Here is a 15008-nt window from a genome sequence, read left to right on the forward strand (position 1 = left end):
GAGGATCACATGAGCTTACCTTAAAGCAGTGAAACACGTTACAGGTAGAGTCAAGCATGTATTTAAAGGTTAATCACAGTTAAAGAGAGGAAGTAACTAGGGTTACCTGCACTGCTTAACTTTAGGAACACCTTTATTTATAAAGGCATCTTGCAGCAAATGTGTAAAAATATGACAAAGTCTCTTCAAATTTAAAAAAGGTGCATTTCATTAAGATGCAGAACCGTTTCATCTTAGTACATCAGTTTATATCCGTGCATTGAGAAGCATTTATTTTTTTTAAAGTGATAGTTTTCGTACATTAATTTAGAAACATTCATGCTTCCCCCTCCACACTGACAATACCAAAGGAGAACTAATAGGCAAATCAGTTGTTGTTTGCACTCTTTGGCTGGCTGGAGATGCTATTATACATGAACAATGTTTTAGCTTATTAAATCGAACGCAAGACATTTTTGTACAAACACATCCTGAAGTAATCTAATATGAGATCCTCTTTTATGTGAAAATAAAGTAAATTACGGGAAAGTGAAATAAAACAATTGCCGAGGATAACACAATGGGAAAGTAGGGAAGCTATTCAATTCAGCCACCAGATGTACCTGCTTCGTTTCCACTCAATACCTTCAATCTAGGAGAGACCTGTAAAGTGCCTTTGAACTACTCCAATTTAATATTTAATTTTTTTACAGAACTATCAATCAGTAAATAAAAAAAAAATGGCGCCTGCATTGCATATAGTAGTGATGTATGTGCACACTCATGTGCTGTTGCACATATACCATCATGTATGTAAGAAATGAGGAAGTCGCCAGTAGCGGCTATATCATTGTTGCTGTTCCAATGGTATGACCTTTTGGCTTCGTCAATAGTTGTTTTCAAGTCTGGCTGTAATGAGCAACCTCATGTAGTCAACTCCTAAAAATAAATAAATGCATAACAAAAAGAAGTAGAGAGAGAGAATGTATTTTTGGGCAGTCACCTTCAGCCACCGGTTTTCCTATTTTTTTGCCATTTCTTGGATGGGCCATCCAGAGCCAACAGCATTTTGTGGATGTTTACATTGCTCAAGTCGGTCACATTAAGGATTTGGTACTGGGGAATACATTAATTCTTGCTGCTTCATAGCGCCGATTAATGTATTGCCTCCCTTTCCTCAAGCTGCTCTGCTACCACAGCCTCCAATAAACCTCCCATGCCACTTCTGCGTTTGACAAATGGCATATTCTGCTTTAGCCGAGAGGCCTATCTGGTATGATCCGGACATGTCTGTGCCCAGCACTACTAATTCAATCACTGGTCCTACGTGTGACAGAATTTAACCAGTCTTTCCGAGCAAATATGTCATATAACAGACCCTTTCCAGTCCTACTTTTCACAGGTGATCCTGGCTTGTGGCTATTTTTCAGTTCTGCAAAACAACAGTTGATGGACAGAATGCAGAACAATGCCATACATTCACCCCAGTACAGAGATCTGGGCCTAAATCCATCGTTTTTTTGCACTCCACACCACCCCAGTTCAGACATGGCCATATGCAAATCAGCCTTGACCCTGTGCCACATGGGAACAGTCCAGCCTGAACTGCCAAGCCATGTCTTTCCTGGACTAGAATCAAGCATTCTAGGACCGGTTTCTGGCTATCAGCCGTCTTCAACAATGAAAGCTTGACTCCAGTGGTGTGGAGAGCACGGGACTCACGTCTGAGCATACCCAGCCCACTCGGGGTGACAAATGCAAAACAACAGTTGATGGACAGAATGCAGAACAATGTCATACATCCACCCCAGTACAGAGATCTGGGCCTAAATCCATCGTTTTTTTTTCCAGTTCTGCCAGCCTGCGAATGGTAATGTCTTTTGAACGACCCTGCTCCACATCTGACCATCTATCCAAGTAGACAATGACAAGTGGATCAAGTGTTGTCAAGTGGTCCATGTCTTTTGCAACACCTTCTATCAAACTAGACTTTTTAGCTGAGATACAAAGTTTTGCCTTTTCCCAATTTTGAGGGTGGGCTTCAAAATGTTGGCATGTTAAGCGCCGCTGACTAATAAGCTACAACTTGCTTTAAGATTTGCCCATGACATGGGACCACTTAATAAATGTGTGTATCTGTGCCACGTGCACACCAACCTTTCACAAAACGTTAGACAGTTAATCATAGACACAATGAGCTATACAATATGGGAGTAGCAAAACAAGTATGGAATATATTGCCCAGGTATTGCATGGATTGCTAAAATGATACACAAATGACAACTTGTAGCATTGCATTTCCATTCTTTCACCCATAGACTGATTCGTACATATCTTATCGGCTGAGGCATTCCAAATCTGCGGAACTGTGTTTTTTACAGAAAAGGGGTCTTGATTCCTGAAGATTTTTTAGTGCATCTCAGGTTTAGAACACACTGCTAATTTTCTGCACATTTTTTAGATCTTAAAATGACTGTCAGATTTTCTATCTCTGCCTGAATTTGTAGGCCGTTGAAATATTAGAAAGGAAGATTGATTGGGGCTAAACGTTAAAGCCAGAGTGGCAAATATTGCCATTGTCTGGCAGCATAAATAGGCGGTGACTTGGTACCCATTAACTTTAATAGTTGCCAAGCTGATTTGCAGGCGAAACTGAACAAAGAGCACCTAAAGTGAAGTCGCAAGGGAGCCATGGACATTTACTCAAACAAGGGAAATCAGCCTGTCTGCGCCTTAGTGAGTAGCAGAATTGGGGTACAGAGGGCCCCTGCACCAGTACTACGATAGCTAAACCCCAAAGCACCTCTGCAATAAGCCTTTGCAAGCATACCACCAAGCCCAACTCACTCAGATGCAGATAGAGTCTGTTCCCCTATAACGGAACGGAGTACACTAAGCATGTATTTGCCATTCGGTGTACAAACATGCAAAGGAGGACCTGAGAAGGAGTGTAATGGAATAGATACCTGGAACTTAGGACACAGGAAGGCTGTTCGGATGCCTGTGGAGGGGAGATTTGTGAGGTAACCAGAGCTCTTTTGTCAATGGGACTCAAAAAAGATCGCTGAGAAGAGTGTGAATGGAAAAAACCTTCATAATTCAAATAGCGTCTTTTGTAACCATTCAGGAACATTCAAGATAGATGCAGTGGGCACAGTTTGATATACTTTTGGTGTCAGCCTAAGAAATATTATTGTGATTTTCCAACATTGGTTCTGCAGATGTTTCCCTTTTCCAGCTTAGATGTTAAAAATATCCTACATGGAGGTGGAGCTTGACCTCAACCAAGATGGCTGCTTACTGAAATAGTTCTTCAGGACAATCTCAATCACGCATCTAGGGGCGATGCAAATTGCTGCATAGAAGGAGGGTGGTTGGTGAGAGACGTTTGGCATGGGTCGAGGGACTGCAACTGCTGGAGTGGTTGACCTCGGCCTTCAGCCTCATGTGTGCAGTCACAACACCCCCAGAGACTGATGTGTGGATCCAAACCAGGTTAGATCCGTTCATCATTTACAACAGCTCTATGGTAAGCAACCCCTTCGGAGACTCGGCAGCGAGAGCCCTCAGAGGAAACAAACTGCCATTGCCCCTATCGTCTCATCATCGATTAAAATACAATGTATTGAACTGGTGGCATTTACTAGCATAAGCATCGCTGGTGCTCGAATCCGCGGAGCAGAAGGGGTCTGCGTGAGGCCCCACAACTCAAGGACACAACACAACAGAGAGCCCATAGCAGCACTCTGAAACCATCTGCAGAGCTCTCTTAGAAAACAAGATTCAAACTCCTGCACCACCCCAGGTTCATTGGGAAATGGAACTTGAGAGACAAAAGCCGAGTTCCCCACTGAAACACACCAGATGGGAGATGAATGAACGTTAAATCCCATCCTTCTGACGTTTATTAACTTCCCATGGCAACATCAGTACTGGATTATGTAGTGACTATCCTAAATGTTCAGTTTAGGATAAATTGTTAGTTTACATGAAAATAACAGACTTTAGTTGACTGATGCCTTTGCACCCTGAGTGGGCTGGGTATGCTCAGACGTGAGTCCTGTGCTCTCCACGCGGCTGGATGCAAGCTATCCTGGCTGAAGACGGCCGATAGCCAGAAACCGGTCCTAGGATGCTTGATTCCGGTCCAGGGAAGACATGCCTGAACTGGGGTGGTGTGGTGAAAAAAAAAAACGATGGATTTAGGCCGAAATGTCTGTACTGGGGTTAATGTATGACATTGTTCTGCATTCTGTCGATCAACTGTTGTTTATGCATCAGTCCCCTACTTGGCATTTACGAGTTGCAGAAATGTTGTTAACTTCAAGCTACAGTTTATTGGTTTGCAGTAATGCTCCCTTAGAAATAGATGTCAGCAAAGATACTGTCATGCGTCTTCCTCATCTACATGGTCCTAATGACACTGCTCACATGGCTATCAGTGCCAACAGTACATTTACACATACTGCTATTGGCATTAGTAGTGCAGCAGCAACGTTCCGTGAATCCCTGCATTCTGGTGATCTCATCACCACGCCCATAACAAATTCAGATATCCAGTTTGTAATGCCTATGATGGACTGTCTTGGGGTGTTGGACTACAGTTCCCAGACAACAATGGTTGTAGCAGAATCCGAATGTTGATCTCCTTGGCACAAGTGACCCTTCTCTCCTCCACATCTCACCTTCCTCTCACTCCGATGTGAACTGACTTTTTGTGGGCTCCTAAGTCCCAGTACAACATATTACTAACCTTTTTAGCAACATACCTTCCTCTTCATTATTAGAGAGAGTCTTACTGTCTCTCACGCACACAGATGACAGGGCTAACAAAAGACTGCATAACTCACCTCTTACATGTGCTTGTACCCCAACCCAACAGGAGTAAAGAGTCTAAACAGAAGATCACACACCAGCCCTCTAAATGCAGGGGTGTGGAATTCCTATAGCCCAACGCCCAGGACATATTGTTTGGGGTCAAGGACAGCAAGTTTTCATGTGTATTTTGTCCTAGGGACAAATAGGCCCAACCCCCTGCAGCACAAACCCTTTGGCTGCCAGTTTACAGTATCACATTATGGATCAGGGAAGGGCACTGTCTGCGGTTAAGGTAATGTTTGTGTTCTTATGTTGTTGCTGTTCAAACTTTTTTTTCCTTTCATTAAGGCATAGGTGTGTCAGGTCACGCTTTATTATTAGGGTGAGCATTCTAAGGAATTGTTGTAAGCTCGGACTGCACTACTTACCGTGGTTCCAGTATAAACGTGTACACACGTTTTAAAGTTTAGCAGTATGAGGCTATATATATAATGCTCCCAGAATGCTCTCCGAATATATGCAAATGTTTGCAGACGCTTGAAAGCCAGATTTACGATTCTTTGCTTTCAAACGAAAATGTTCACAAAAAAATGAAGAACAAAAAATTGCTAAACTACTGTCAGATTTTAGGTACCATTTCTTTGCAGCATTATGTATAAAATGTGTAGATGCATGCTAGTATTTCCCAAAAATATTCATAACGGAATATTAGTGGAACCAGTTTCAACAAGATTATGGAAATATATAAATAAACAAGCATTGGCAAAGTCAGTACGTCTGAAATTGGTGGACATCCTTTTGTCAATGCATGTCTGGTTTTGGCATGGTCTTTGTAAAACCTTGTTGACGTGGGAGTTGCCGGACCCTCACCATTAAAACAAGCATTGGCAAAAAGCAAGAAAAAGACTGGTCTCAAAAAGTGCACATTGTGCCACAAGTTCCTGGCACTGAACAAAAATACTTCGTTTGCCAATATGCTCCTTTTGAAAGAGCAGAATGCTGTCACTCATAGTGAAGCCAGCCGTCAGGTAGACAGAGACAGAGAGATAGAATTTTATTAAACACAAAAGGTCTTGGTTAATGCTAGACCTAATTAGGGGCCATAATATAAAATACATCTCTCAAGTGCACCCATAGTACATGTCCTTGCATTGGTGCAGATTTACGACTTTCATGAATTCACAGTATTTGTTTAAAAAAAGATATATTTGTATTAGTTTTTTTGTACAAGCACTAGGATCATTATTTAGTTCTCATACAATTCTAGGATTACATTATCTTTCTATACATATTTATCCATTAGAATATCTTACATTTCAACATTTTACCCCACCTTCCGGGGGTTAGCTTATACAGCAATGATTATTCACATCAAACTTTCCAATTTCAAGAATTTACAGAAGTATGTCAAGAAATTCATAGTCCTAGAAAATATTTGTGAACTGCATTATAGCACAAACATGCAAGTGTAAATTTGCTCATACGAAAATCTTTTGAGCATTTGCAAGTTTACCCTATCCCCAACTACTTTTTCCCAACCCTGGAATAAATGTTAAGTCTGCCATTGCAGGAGTAAATTGCCAACCTTTCTCAGTATGGGAAAAGATTAGAGAAGAGCTGGTGAAAAATCCACAAAACATGTAAATTAGTAGATATGCAAAGACTCAAAAGGGAATTTAATCCTGGAACTATTGCTTACTACTAACTTCAGCACCAGTATGTAGATCTGCTGAAAGCTGGCAATACAAGGGAATAGCTAGTATCCAAACCCTACTATAGAACGAGCCCATGCATAGTCAGAGAAGCTATATCAGAGCTCTTATATAATGAAGTTGCTGCCATAATTTGTCACTACACTACATGGCAAGAAAGGGACAAGTGGATTTTATTACAGGGCAAGTAGATTTATGAAGCAACCTGCCCCATTGGCAAGTAGTTATTTTGTTAAATTACTACATCACCTGCATAGAGTAGACATACAGGAAACGCATGCTTCAGATTCTGAATTCTCTGAACAGGGATTTGGTGGGTTCAGAGATCAGAAGTAACCGTAAGGCTGACTCCCAGGGCACTATCAACCACTCCTAAATTCTAACAAGTGTGGTGTAGCAATTCTTATTAAGCCCTCATCCCACATAAGATCCTTAACCCATGGACAAACAAAGAGGACAGATATGTCTTTGTGAAGCCCCATATAATAGAATGCACTATGATTCTTGGCTCGATATATGCTCTCAACATATACAGGCGTCCATTCTTCGCACAACTATCCTGACTACTCCATGAGTTTCAGCCACAATGTTAGTGATGGGAGGAGACTAGAGCATAATTCCTGGGCACCTACATAATAAAACAGGTCCACACGACAGGTCCAATGGAGAAAGGGCTGTTCTACAAGACCTGATATATATAATACTCTGGTACATGGACCCTTTTGTTCCTGAACTGAAAGACTAAGCCATCTCATGTACACTCGCATGAGGACGTCATCCAGTACAGACTATTTTGCTTGCAAAAGGGCCCCCACTACTAACAGATACAGCAACTTTCGATGTTCTAGAGGTAGAACACACCGCTTTTTAAAAACAAATGACCCTGGACATAGGTGTGCCAGGTCCCCCCGTCCCCTTCCCCACCCAATGGCACATGAAAATGACAAAATATAGCACTTTGAAGGGGAAAGAATACACGAGGGGCAACATTCAAGAATATGTAGACCAAATTATGGATTTGGTTACTGTAGCCCAGATATCAGAGGTCACATATATGGTCACCTCGGTGGGTCAGATTTAAGGAGGTTCTCTTTTTCCATCAACCCTCCCCTCTTGATTCAACTCTCTGGTGGCCACAGGAACTCAGCCTTCCCCCTGTCCCTAAGGACTCTGTAAAAAATCTAGGGGTCAAGTGGGACTCTAATCTTTCTTTTAGCAACCAAATACAGACCGTTTCAGCCGCTTGTTTTTCCAAGATCAGGATGATTAAGAAATTCATCACCTATCTCCCTAGTGATACCAGGAAAACCATAGTCCAGGCATTGATTACATCTCACCTGGACTATGCAAACGGCCTGTATTTAGGGTTGCCCGCGGGCCTCCTACATCGGCTCCAGACAGTCCAGAATGCAGCCGTTCGGCTGGTCTGCGGGGTTTCCCTACGCACCCATATTTCGCCACATCGCAGAGCATTACATTGGCTTCCAATTCATCAAAGAGCTGCATTCAAAGCCATGACCTTAGCCCATCGAGCAACTAGGGGTAGGGGATCGGCCTACCTCTCTGTTAGTATCCGTCCTTATTGTAACTCTCGGAACCTCCGTTCCAACTCCCAACATCTGCTTTCCATACCAAGATTCAGGAAAGCACGTTCTGGAGGTAAAACCTTCCAGGTCTGTGCCACAACTCTCTGGAACAAACTCCCGATCGCAATTAGGATGATCCAGGAAGAATTACCCTTTCGTAAGGCAATAAAAACTTTTCTCTTTTGTTAATTCCCCCAGGACTATCACTCTGCTTTCACTCAGAAGCGCCGGGACACCCCGTTGGGGTAGCTGCGCGCTATATAAATTACACAAATAATAAGGGGGACTCGGTGGACAGCTGAACAATCCAGTTTAGAATTGATATTAAAGTATTGACATTGCGGTTGATAGCCGCACCGAGAGCGAGATGCAAACTAGAAATGACCAGATTATCCTTCAAGTCTCTCCACACTCCGGTTGGCAGACTGATAGCGGCTCAGCTGCAGCAGAGGGAGGCCCACAGATCATTGCAGCATTCAGAAACCACACAGACACCCTACTTATACACCTAAAAGGCATATAGGAGGCATGTGTTTCTTAGTATGAATTACTGTAGGATTCAAATCTCTCCTATGCTGCAATTCTGGAAGAGGAACTAGGAGGAGCCATGAAACTCCTGTCTTTAGCATTCAAGGGCAGATCCCACTTGGAAGTGGAGAAAACTGCAGGTGAGATCGAGGAAGCCATATCAGACCTCACAAAACAAAGATAACCTGGAGAAGATGCTCCCAGCAGAAATGTACAAAACCAGGCAACTGCGTTTGGTTCCCCTATTTCATGCTGCCTTTCAAAAGGCTGCAACGATGGGCTCTAAGGGACCTATTTTCAATAAGGCACTTATCTCTCTCATTCCCAAAGCTGGAAGGGACTTCTCGACTTTTTGAGCTATCACCATAATTACCTCAATGTATCAATGCAGATATGAAAGTACTGGCAAAACATTAACTACTAAGCTGTACATGGTGAACCTCTCACTCATGCATAACTCCAGGATGGTGTTTAAACCTGGACATTCTTCCAGAATTCATATAAGAAGCATATCCTACACTTCCTTTGCAATGGAAATGTTCTCCAGAGTAAAGCTTTGCCACTCTTATTGGATATTGAGAAGGCCTTTGATCAGGTGGAGTGCAGCTACTCTCACACTCTGAAGCTGGGTTGAGCTAAAACCTCACCAAAGTGCACTATGGCTCTTTGAATCCCCAACAGCCTGAATAAACTATGAAGTGCTCCTCTCTGTGCCATCCCAATTCTTCACAGCACTTTTTCTGACTGGCAATGGATCAGCTATTAACTACAATTCGTCTTTCTACATATGGGCAGAGAGTCACCAGCAGGACTGATCAAAGCATTACTATATGCTGATGACATTCAACTCCCACTCTCTGATCCAAGTAATTCCATGTTAGCTGCAATGTTAATTATACACTAGGGGGGTGATTCCGACAGACTTCGTATATAGGGCCTTATGGGGCCGATTACGATGCACCTCGTAAAGGCTCAGACATTTACAGCCGCATCATAATGGGCAGTTTTGTTTCCTTACAGACCGTCTCATTACAATGGAGGCGGTCTTAAAGGAAAACGCCGGTCATTCCAGTTGGCTTTCGACGGGCTCAGAGAGTCTATCCGCAAGTTGGAATCCGGCCTGTAATCTAAAGAATGGGCCTTTCCGTCCTTGAGATTACAATGACTGTTTCTGACACGGTTTCCATGCCGGCCTGTCAGACATGGAAACCATGTCAGAAAGCGTCTTTGGGGGGACCCCAGCAGGACCCCTTTGATGCGCGGCCTCGGGTGGGAGGCAGAGGAGGTACCTATGATGCACCACTGTTAATGCCTGCACCCTTTGGCAGGCACCTTGAGGTGCCTGCCACCGCAGGGTGCAGGGCATTATGGCCAGAATGCATGCTCCCATTGTAAAATGTAAGAATGCGACGAACAGTGTTTGGTCACATCCTAATGAGGCGGTCTGGACTGCCGACCGGGTGTCCCTCTGTCCCATGACCGAAGCGGCGTTGGGTGGAAGTGAGTCCGCCCTGTATCATAATTAGGGCCGAAGTCTCAGAATTTACAGGCTGTAAATTTAACTGTTGGGAATGGAAAGCACTTCCTATAACCAGACACATGATTAGAACTACCATATAAACAAATCCCCAAGGGGCAAAAGGAACTCAGAATCCGTAGCAACAGAGTTCTGGAAAAATGGCAGAATTTAACATGAAACCACTCATGACACAGGTGAGAAATGATTTCTTACACTGCCTCCATCTCAACCTTTCCATGTGGTCCAGGGTCCGGACAGTAAAAATGATAGGGTTGCCCAGGTACAATTATGTACTAGATGACCGGCTAACAGAGTTCAAAGATTGTTCATTGTGAAAGTTTTATGAACAAAATTAATAATAAAATCACACCATTTGATCAGATTTGCGTTCATCTCTTAAAAAGAGTAGAGCTACACTGACTAAGATCCCACACCATAGTCCAATAAAGCAAAACTATCCACTCAACAGATGGCACTAAGAAGTAGAAGACACAGCTGCAATAGGAGAACAGAATGGAACCTTTACTGGCCCTCCTTCCCCTCTTCAAGGACAACCCTTCATTAGATACACATTCCTGCACTAAATCAACCACGTATTTATCTACCTAGTTATCTGGCTTGGATATCCTCTTCACCTTCATTACCTCCGCTCTGGAAAGACCAACATTACTAGAAGAGGCTACTAGTGACAGACTTGAAAGGTCCACCATGCTCCTCAACTTGAAGGGCTTCAACTCTTATGCATGTCTAACATTTTGACCTCTTCTTGCCTGCATTCTGCCCACACTAAATCCATTCCAAGAAATGCAGCAGTATACAACGCATTGACTAACAGTAGACTGGAGACATAGAAAACACAATCTACGGATAAAGATGAATGATGGGAAAGACGCAGCTAGCACTAGCCTTACTTGTACACATACCGCCCTTCAGTCCCACTTCATTTGACTTGTTATACAATCCTGTCTCCTGCTCTCTTCCCAGAGGTCAACCCCAGGCACTAAGAGCTGGCTTCAAAGGTTATAGACCAGAGTGAGCAGGCAAAACCTATTGTTGAGGTGTGAATACATGGTTATTTAACATCATTCATAATATATTGTGGTCAGCCAAACGTGATACAAAATAACTTGAATCTTCATCCAGGTGAGATTTTTACAGATGCATACACTGATTCAGATACTGTTTGATGGTGGATGATGGGTATGATTCATGCAAAACGGATTTTATAGTCAAAAGAGACTGAGGACACTCAGTGCATTACAAAAATTAATAAGCTTTGAAGGACGTAAATAAATGTGCATTCATGCTTCGAGCACTGCACTCCAATATATACACCGTCCTATTTTGTTTATACAAGAAGCAATAAGGTGAGACGGCATTTATATTGTATGTGAAGAGGTATAAAGCCCACTTGGCTTTACTGATTGGTTCTGTGGAATTCATTATTTGAAAGGACGCAGCACCTTCACCTGCAATCGTGGCGTGTCACACCATCAAGGACTGGGGTAACGAGTGGAAACCCAATGATGGAGCCTAATGCAATTATGGGTTAGGGTGCTGTGTCCTTTAAAATAAAAAAGAATTCCACTGAACAAGTCAATAAAGCCAAGTGTGCTTGACATCTTGTCACATACAAAACAGATCCTGCCTCACCTTAATGCTTTCTGTGTTAAGGATATTGAGAGAAGCAGATAGATATTAACTCCATCCCTCCTTTATTGTTTACTTCTCACTCCTTGATTGTTTACTGGTTCACTGAGCAGCCGTACAAAATAAAAAAAACAATCCTCTGGGTTGATTAACCATAAAGTCTCAACCCAGATACACCATTTAATAACCCATCAGTATTATGGTGCAAGATACAGAGTTGACTTTGATTAGATTGCCAATATCCTAATGCCCCCGCCTGTGCTAGAACACATAACAAGCCTTTGCAATGCAATAGGTCTCGCATTTACGCAAGTTTCAGCTATTCACATTGAAAATAACAATGCCTTTTTTTTAAGTTTTAGTTTTTAAATCTTAAATAAAAGGCACTCATTTTACAATGCCAACAAAAATAAAAGGCATTGTTATTTGCAATGTGAATAGCTCAAACTCGCGTAAATGCGAGAGCTATTGCATTGCAAATGCTTGTTCAATAGGAGGTTAGGCAGAGGAAAGTTACATGGGTTCTTTGTATCCTGAACAATACAGTGTGAGGAAATTGTTTTATGCACTTAAGAATGTAGCCAACCCTGTCCTCTGCCCCAAGCTATGAATCCCATACCCCAACCAGAGGCTGTACAGCTCCCAGGCCAAGCTGGAAGGAAAAGTTAACTGGTACCAGTGGAAGCGCCCTGAACATGTGCCATAAGTTTTTGTATCACAAATACAAAAGTGATGCAAAAAATATACAGATTAGGACTATTCCCCCTCTGCAGCAGTTTTGACCCTGCCCATTGCGCACGTTCATACTTTGACAAACTCGATGAGAACAGAATTTGGTACTCACTTTCGCACTACACCAGGACGCTACAATCCGCCTGCAGCCACATAACCGAAGATGACACCGAAGAGCAAGGGGCGCCGCATCTTGTCTTGCACCAGAGACTGAAGAAACAGTTCTCGAGCCAAGCCACGAGACTGCCGCAGCATTTACAGAAACAAACGCGATGTGCGTCTCATTCTGACGCGACGCGCACGAAGAAGATGCCCTTTAAAGATTGCTCACGGGTCTTTCCAGTGACAGAGACGTGCTGCAGCCCCATACTGTTGCTGCCCCAGAAGGGTGATGCCTAGCAGCCAAAAATTTCCCGAGGACTGGAAAGACCCCTCTTGCATGCCCCCTCAGAAATACACGTACTCCAGGGGCGGAGAATGGGACTCTGTGACCACTAGTAAGGTAAAAGCACGGAGCTGGGGCAGGCAATATCAAATTATCGCTCTTTCGTGTGGGACGTCATTCATTTTTTTAAGGCGTGGGGAAATGAGGTAATTTGTCTAGAATCACAGGATGGTGAGCTTCAACACAGAGCGGTGTCCTTGAAGCAGGGCCGCACTGAACAGAAATGCTAAATATAAATAAAGTGAGCGCGGTGTCCCCAGCGGACGCCACTAAGCGGCAGCGCGCCAAAGCAGAATGTGACAAGCTGGACAAAAAGTGCTTACTGACTAACTGAACGGAGACTGTATTGTTATACAGTCTCCGTTCAGTTAGTCAGTAAGCACTTTTTGTCCAGCTTGTCACGCAAGTAAAATGGGCCGTCCAAAAAGGAGACAGGGCGGTAACAAAGAAGCCTCATTTTCAATCGGAGGCCAGTGTTTCACATAAACGATGATGCCAGCCAATCAAAAAGATAGGGGCGTGGCTTGAAACCCACTACAGAAATGTTATTGATTACAAGACGCCTCGCAGAGCGAGGAGCGCATGCGGGCTCCAACGCTAGGAGACACCTAAAAATCAGGAGAAATGGTGATAAATTGATGAGTGAAAGTCACTGTCAACTCTAAAAAGAAACCAGATCAAAGAACCCTTAATGGGGCCATGATGACAAAGTATCTTAATGCAAAAGCAACTCCGAGGGCTTTGGAGTAACCTCTCCCAGGAAATTCCGCCTTCTCAATCTTTCTGCAATGAGATAGCAATGTTCTTCGATCAAAAAATAATCAATCTCACTAAAGATTTCCCCCAAGTCATTCAGGAGGAGGAAGAGAACACTCAAAACAAACTGTCTCTGTCAGCACATTGGGAAACCTTTGCTTTGATTAGTATGGAAGAATCTTCAAGCCATTTGCACAATTAAATCTGGATCACCGTTCGATCCCTGCCCCCCCCTGCTCTGCTAAAAGCAATAAAAGAGGAGGTCAACCCGGTGATCAACTCAATTCTTAACTCATCACTTCAAACAGGAGAGATTCCTGAATCCTGGAAAGTTGCAGCTGCTAAACCACTACAGAAGAAGGCCTTACGGGATCCCTCAGTTCTATCAAATCTAAGGCCCATCTCACTACTCCCAGCACTATGCAAATTTGCTAAAATCTCTGTCAACAAGCAGCTTTCTGCATATTTAGAGGGAAATAATATTCTTCACCCTAACCAAGCTGGTTTTAGAGCACATCACTCTACAGAATCTGCACTTCTGTCAACTACAGAGACCATAAGAGCTGCACTGGATGAGGGTAAGAGGGCAGTCCTGATCCTTCTAGATTTATCTGCAGCGTTTGACACGGTGTCCCATGCTATTTTATTACATCGCCTGGGCAATGCAGGCATAGCGGGCACCGTGTTAAAATGGTTTAAAAACTTTATGATGCACAAAAGACAGATCACCATGCTAAGCCATTTCTGCTCTGAAGAGAAGGCGGTTGGGTCAGGGGTCCCTCAGGGCTCAAGTTTGAGCCTTACCTTATTCAATCTGTACATGGCCCCCTTGATTAATCTCATCTCCTCCTTTAACATCAGCACCATTGCGTATGCAGACGACACTCAATTAGTTCTAGTTCTTGACAAAGACTCAGAAAAAGCTGAACTGGATCTGAAAGAGTGTCTGACAGCAACCTTTGCTTGGATGAACAATAACCACCTCAAATGTAATTCTGCCAAGAGAGAAATCCTTCCGTTTGGTAAAAACAACCTTTTTTTCCCTCTTACCTGTTGGCCTAAAGAAGCAGAAGCCCCGCCAACCACCATCAAGGTAGCCAGTAATTTAGGAATCAAATTTGACGAGACTCTCTCGTTTAAACAACAGGCTACAGAAGTTGCTGGCCTGTGCTTTAATATCATAAAGGGCCTCAGGAATTTTTTTTGATCTACTGCCCATATCAGCCCGTTGCACTGTTGCGGTTGCGCTGGTTACATCTAGAATAGATTATTGTAACAGCATA

General features: G+C 43.2%; 1 protein-coding gene across 2 annotated transcripts in view; it reads right to left on the reverse strand.

The window, feature by feature from the left end:
* The window catches only part of PHC1 (polyhomeotic homolog 1), a 126819-nt gene that overhangs the window by 94482 nt on the left and 17329 nt on the right, over positions 1-15008 (reverse strand). The window contains exon 1 of one of the 2 annotated variants that reach the window (XM_086932990.1): positions 603-620. The exons of the other annotated variant lie outside the window; for it this stretch is intronic. The gene's annotated coding sequence lies outside the window, so the exon portion shown is untranslated. Of the gene's footprint in view, positions 1-602; positions 621-15008 lie in introns of those variants that run through there. 2 annotated transcript variants of the gene reach the window in all.

The sequence above is a fragment of the Lissotriton vulgaris genome, chromosome 7, assembly GCF_964263255.1.
Source record: "Lissotriton vulgaris chromosome 7, aLisVul1.2, whole genome shotgun sequence".
Lineage (NCBI taxonomy): Eukaryota > Metazoa > Chordata > Amphibia > Caudata > Salamandridae > Lissotriton > Lissotriton vulgaris.